At 42.2% G+C, this 6,316-nt stretch overlaps 1 long non-coding RNA gene across 1 annotated transcript; it reads right to left on the bottom strand.

Annotated features, from left to right (window-relative positions):
- Positions 1–3,456: 3,456 nt before the first annotated feature.
- On the bottom strand, positions 3,457–4,170 carry LOC122462734. Its single transcript, XR_006285479.1, has 3 exons — positions 4,159–4,170; positions 3,861–4,031; positions 3,457–3,594 (listed from the first exon to the last, which is right to left on the bottom strand). It is a non-coding gene; the product is annotated as an uncharacterized LOC122462734 (long non-coding RNA).
- Positions 4,171–6,316: the final 2,146 nt, after the last annotated feature.

Below are 6,316 nucleotides of genomic sequence, written 5' to 3' on the forward strand. Positions count from 1 at the left end.
TGGGCATCAAAGCCTGAGCTCAGCCCAAGTCCAAACGTGAAGGCAACATCTACACAGCGATTTCTAGCACGCTAGCCTGAGCCCTGCTAGCATGAGTCTGTATACCTGGGCTGTGAGACTGGCTACCATCATCTGTGTAGACATACCCACTGGGCTGCAGCCCAAGGTGCGTCGCTCTTCTGCTGCTCTGCACCATCCATCCCCTTGAAGGTGCACCTGCTGCTCTGACCTGTCCATTGCCCCTCTGAAGCCATTGCGGCTGCTACTCTAAGCCATCTGTTGCCTTGGAGTTCCTGCCACTGCTACGCGGAGCCTTGTGCTGTCACGAAGCTGCACTATCCACTGTTCAGCAATCTCAGCTCAGCCCTGAGGGATTGATCCATGGTATCCAAGACTCTTCACAGAGTTCTCACCACCAGAGAGGCATTCCCAGCAGAAGGCAGGAACCCTTCCCCACCCCACCCCCCCACATACCTCGCTGTGCCCATCAGCAGTCCCCATTAGAGTGAGCCCAGGATTATTCAACTTCAGTGTCCTGTCCTTGTATTGCCCCCAAACACAAACTTAACTCAATTTTAATCAAAATTCTCCAAACTGTCACAAAACTGAAATGTAAATGAGTATTATAAATGTGTATGAAATCATTTTTAATCCTGATTATAGACTTCATAACTCAAACATCACATCCAAGTAAAGGGGTGTAAGGAAGGATAGTACACCAGAAATCAGAAGCAAAGACATCTACTTGTTCCAGCTTCTACACAACTAAAAAAGAAAAAAAAATCCTGATACTAATGAATCAGACTCTTACTGCACAGCAGAACCCTGACTCTAGCAAATACAGCACTGGCACTATAGTATATGGAGCAAACAGAGATTTATGTAAAAAGGCAAAAATAGATTTAATACCTCTGTGAAGAAAATGTTGCTTTTTGTTCTATTCTAACCCGAGAATATTTTTATTTTTATTTATTGCAGTATTTTAAAGCACTCCACTAATGCACAACAGTGGCTATGTCATTGCTGACATTGCTGTCAGAGTTCTGACACAAAATGCATGTTCACTTAAACTACTTGTGCAAACTGTGGGCTGTTGAATCTCAACTTGCCTTTTTTGTGATTATTTTTTACTGATTTTCATAAAAACACATACAATGAAAAGTATGTCATGTACCTAATAGTACATGACATACAGCTTACATTATTCCAAGTACTGCATGTGTCATGGGATCACCAATAGAATTATGCAATTACACAATTTTACAACTTGTCAAAGTTGAAAGACCAGATAATACAAAACTGGACAATACTACATAGGCATGACATGTTAGGATGGAGGTAACAGTAATAAAAGAGAAGACTTCGGAATGTAAATAAATTTGACGTATATGTGCTTTGGCCTAAAATTTTCCAAATTGTATCATTGAAAACAAACAAACAAAAAACAACAGCTTTCAAATTGACAGCAGCAGCAAAATTGAAACAGGCAACGTCACTTTCCATGCATACTGGACCTATTAGTTTCAACAAAGCAACTGTTTTGCATTGTGGGTCTCTTCATTTTATTACAGTGTGTGAGAAAGAGAAAACTACAACTGCAAACAGTGGTATGCAAATAAAATGTATTCAACAAATCTGGCCTCTTTCTCTTTTTGTGAATTGCCCATATACCATTTGCAGTTTTCTCAAAATGTATTAATTAACAGAAACTGCTCACCTAATCATTTCTGAAAACAATTCTTGGTCTATAGCTTGTCTGTAGGCATTTCATTGAGTGTCCAATATTCAAAATCCTAGCTGTTCTGCATGGAGATATAGACCATGTGGTTTTATTTCTGCTCCTGGATGGAATTCACTTTACTTTAGAATCAGTTTCCTTGTGTGAATACTCATGATGGGAAAAAAAATCAATAAACTTTCTTTGAACATTCTACAAAATATGCTTAAAAGGTGATATTTTCTCCAGCCACATAAAGCCCAAGTATATGGGGTCTGTACGGATGGAGTGTGAAGAAGTCAACTCCCTGCATCCAATATTCCAGCCTTGGAGCTGCAATCCCAGCACAGCCCCTGCATCAGCATTGAGGAATATTGGGCACATTAGATCTGCAGCAGATGCACTGGTTTACCATCAAACCACTCCCACTGGGGTGGTCCAATTGCAGTATGTGGGAGCTGTGTGGGTTACACACCAATGGAAACCTCACACAGGCTTCAAGCAGGTCTTAAACAGTGCAAAGGGCCTTCCTCCAACCCTTATTATTTATTTATCCATCCCCTCTTCTGGTTGAAACAATGGACAAAACCCTGAGGTCATCACAGGATCCAGAGTGCACAGGAGTGGGGGAAAAGAAGGTAGCTCTATGTTGCCTTTCCACTTTCCTGATCCTGGAGATGATGAGGGACCAAACTAGCCCCTGTAGTAACTTAGAGCAGCCTAAGGGCAGTCTAAATTATGCTGGCCAGAATAGTACCCCCAAGAGACTACTCCATTGATTGGATATCCTTGGAATACAGCTATGGCCCTTCCCCAGTACACCTAGAATCTCTGCTACTCCTCAGGTAGGAAGTTGGGGGCAGAAGACGTGAAGCAGGTGCAAAAAGGGACCAGAGCTGGGGACCTAGTAACTGTCCCAGTGAATCATTTTTACTTTATTTGAATGGCTAATTACCTCAGAATTGCACAATTGTTTGTAACATATTGAGCAAACTGTGTTAATGAATTTAGAATCTCTTGTGATCTGGGTCTTCAATCTCTACCCTCATCGGATCACCTTAAACACGTGCCTGCATCTGACAACCTTGCCTCCCACCTCTTTTTAAGTAAGTAGAATTACCTTAGCAGCCCCGCTTCCCACCTTTCTCCCAAAAAACACTCAGCAAGGTGTCCAGGGAATATAGATGCTTCTTCTTCTAAATGATATTCATCCTTATATCTTGTCAGAAGTTCCCACCTTTTTTCATTAAATCCCAGCTAAGTAATTCAGAGTGAGATGAAGCTTTGCTCATCCATTTGTATAAAATGCAATTCTCTATTTGGGGGGAGAGGGGCGATGAAAAAGGAGCAGCTCAGAAATTTGATCCAAGTACCTCTTTGCTTTGCATGGCTGGAGGAGGACAGGAGAAGGACCTTAGGGGATTAGTTATTAGTAAATGACATATGGGTTTGTCAAACATTTAAAGCTGTGCCAGACACCGGAGAAACTCTAATTAAATGCTCAATATTTTATGAAAGTCTGGAGTGTGCATGTTTTCTTGGACTGGTAAGTTCTCATTTGGGAAGGGGTGAGGCAAGTGAAGGGGGACATAGTAGAATACTCTCTGTTCTTCCCATTCTGCTCCTTACCTTTTACTTTGGAAAAGTTGATTGAAAATATCAGCAAAAAAGAAAACGGGGGCTGTGTCTAGTGTGTGTAAGGTCCTGTGCAAAGTAACAAGGCAGGCCCAAAACAGTTCCTTCAATCGCCCATGACTGGGTTCTACCACCTCAACATGCCCAGGCTACACACAGACCTGCTTCTCCTGGTTGTGACCTCATGCAGGCTATGGTGACCAGTTCTTGGAGTTCTGTGGCCTCTGAAGACACCAGGTTTCCTAGGTAGTGAAGGCAGGAAGCGGAGCTGAAGAATAGCTTTTATGGCAAGGCACCCCTTCTGCCTCACCAGACTTAGTGCTCCCTCCTCTGGCAGGGACAGGGCCTGGGGTAAATCAGCCCCCCACTCTGGAGCATGTCTGTCTTCCCTCTTCAAGGTTTGTTTCTCAGAGCCTTCCCAGTAGGCCTTGGGGCAGGCCTGAGGAGTGCTCCTCTGCCAAGCAAAGGGAAACAAGTTTATAACGCACCGAAACAAAAGGGGAAATACCTTTCTCTGGTCCCCTCACTGGGGCAGGTGTTGTCCTGTTGGTGGCCCTGGGGTGTCAGTCTGTCCCCTGAACAGGCACTAGGTTTTGGGTGGAGCGCAGTCTCTCACACTGGAGAAGCCTAACTCACTGCTGCCTCCAGCCTTGCAGCAGTTTCTGTCTTCCCCCTGTCCCTGCCCGAGAGAGATTTTAACAGGTTTCAGGCAGCCCTTAGCTGGACTCAGGTGTCCCTTATTGACCTGAAGTAACCCCTTCCCAGCTTGTAGGAAAAAGGGCCCTTAGCATTCTAGGGCAACATACCTGTTTTCCCAGACCCTCCTGCAGCCGTCCGGCCTGACTTTGTCACACTTTTTAACTGGAGAACAGGGAGGAGAAGATAGACAATTCAGTCAGTCTCTGCAGTGGTCTCATGCTGTTGCTGGAGACAGATGGAAGACAGGTGGAATCTGGGATGGTATTCCGTTTGCAAAGATCATGCAGGCATAAGGCTATCATTGAGGATAACCCTTTTAACTGTGAGATGAAGGCAAAACCTTTTGACAGGGGTGCAACATGTCTAACAAAACTTGGAAAAGAAGCAAACAAAAGAACAGTGGGTTGAATTCCCAGCTTTTGATTTTATAATGCTTAATTCCCAGATCAGAATGCCACTGAACATGGAAGAAGTTTGAACAAAGAACCAAACTTGTGTAGTTGACCCTAGTTTCATTTAAGGACCAAACCAAAGATCAGGATACGAGATGACATTTAGCATTTAGAAAAATTCTCATGTGCCCTTAGATCCAAATGGTGCTACTTTGGGCCCAGTTGTGTTTATTGAAAAAAATCTCATTTATCAAGCACATTTTGTTTTTAAAAAATGAAGCTCATGATAAAGAAATTTGCAGCGGAGCTTCCTCTTAGCTGTTATCTTTGTTTGGAGGATAAGTAAGGATAGGAAAGCTTACAATTAAATCTCCATGTGAATACCATGTTTATATGACTGCAATTGTTATGCAAATTGTTTTAAATGAATAAACATAAGAGCAAAAGAGAATGAAATATTCTCCATTATTCATTAAAGACTTTTAGTGCTCCATTAATTTCGATGCTATAATCTACTTCTGATTAGCTATGTTGTGAGACAACCATTGTCAATTGTCACTAAGGTGTAAGGAATGTCAACTGCTCTAAATGGCCCTCCTTGATTATCATTACAAAATGTTTTTTTTTCTCTCCTGCTGGTAATAGCTCACCTTACCTGATCACTCTCGTTACAGTGTGTATGGTAACACCCATTGTTTCATGTTCTCTGTGTATATAAAATCTCCCCACTGTATTTTCCACTGCATGGATCCGATGAAGTGAGCTGTAGCTCACGAAAGCTTATGCTCTAATAAATTTGTTAGTCTCTAAGGTGCCACAAGTACTCCTTTTCTTTTCTTTTCAGACTAACACGGCTGCTACTCTGAAACTTTTAACAAATTTATTAGAGCATAAGCTTTCGTGAGCTACAGCTCACTTCATCGGATGCATGCAGTGGAAAATACTGTGCGGAGATTTTATTTACACAGAGAACATGAAACAATGGGTGTTACCATACACACTGTAATGAGAGTGATCAGGTAAGGTGAGCTATTACCAGCAGGAGAGTGGGGTGGGGGGAAATGTAGTTAGCAGCATCTCATCAGGTGTTATGGCCCAGCCTGCAGGGTATAAATTAACAGTGACTTCTTTAGCACTTCATGAGCACTCCTTTTTAAATCATGTTTGCATATGAATTTTCATTTACACATAACACAGTAGAAAAGCAGTTAGTATATTAGATTGCATAGCAAAACCATTTTGTCACATCAGCAGTATAATGTAGGCCCAGACAGGCAATATATAATGCAACTGAATAAAAATAAAACTGAAGAAAGAGGAAATGGAGAGAAAGAAAGGAATGAAGGACTGATCCAGATCCGAGTAAAATTGAGAGTTGTACCATTGACTTCAGTAGTCCAGGGCCAGATCAAGTCCTTATATGCAAAATCCCAGATACAGAACTTGAAACTCCATGAGCTTCCTCAGACTAGTTCTAGACCCTTTTCTATAAAAAATTATGCTTAGGAGCATTCAACATTTAAGATACAGACCTTGCAATTGTCACCTGTGTTTTGTCACCTTGGAATTAAATACTGTAAGGTGCTCTATGTGGGGCTATATCATGGAAATAAAAAAAAAAAAAACAGTGGGCCAGAATTCCAGCTCCTGTAGATTGGTGTTACAGGCTGTTATGTGCCTGGGGAGGGAGGGAGTTCCTAACAAAGAATGCCCTCCTAAACATCTCCTTTAATAGAAAAGGGCCAAGATGCCACAAAGGTATTGAATTGAATTGTACCTGTAAAGGCAATGCATCTGTAGAATGGGGCAAGAAACAGCAGGTCTTTTCCATCACTGGCCTCCTGCCCTTTCAGTATTGTCAAAGGGCCTGATT

The sequence above is a fragment of the Chelonia mydas genome, chromosome 13, assembly GCF_015237465.2.
Source record: "Chelonia mydas isolate rCheMyd1 chromosome 13, rCheMyd1.pri.v2, whole genome shotgun sequence".
NCBI classification, from domain to species: Eukaryota; Metazoa; Chordata; order Testudines; family Cheloniidae; genus Chelonia; species Chelonia mydas.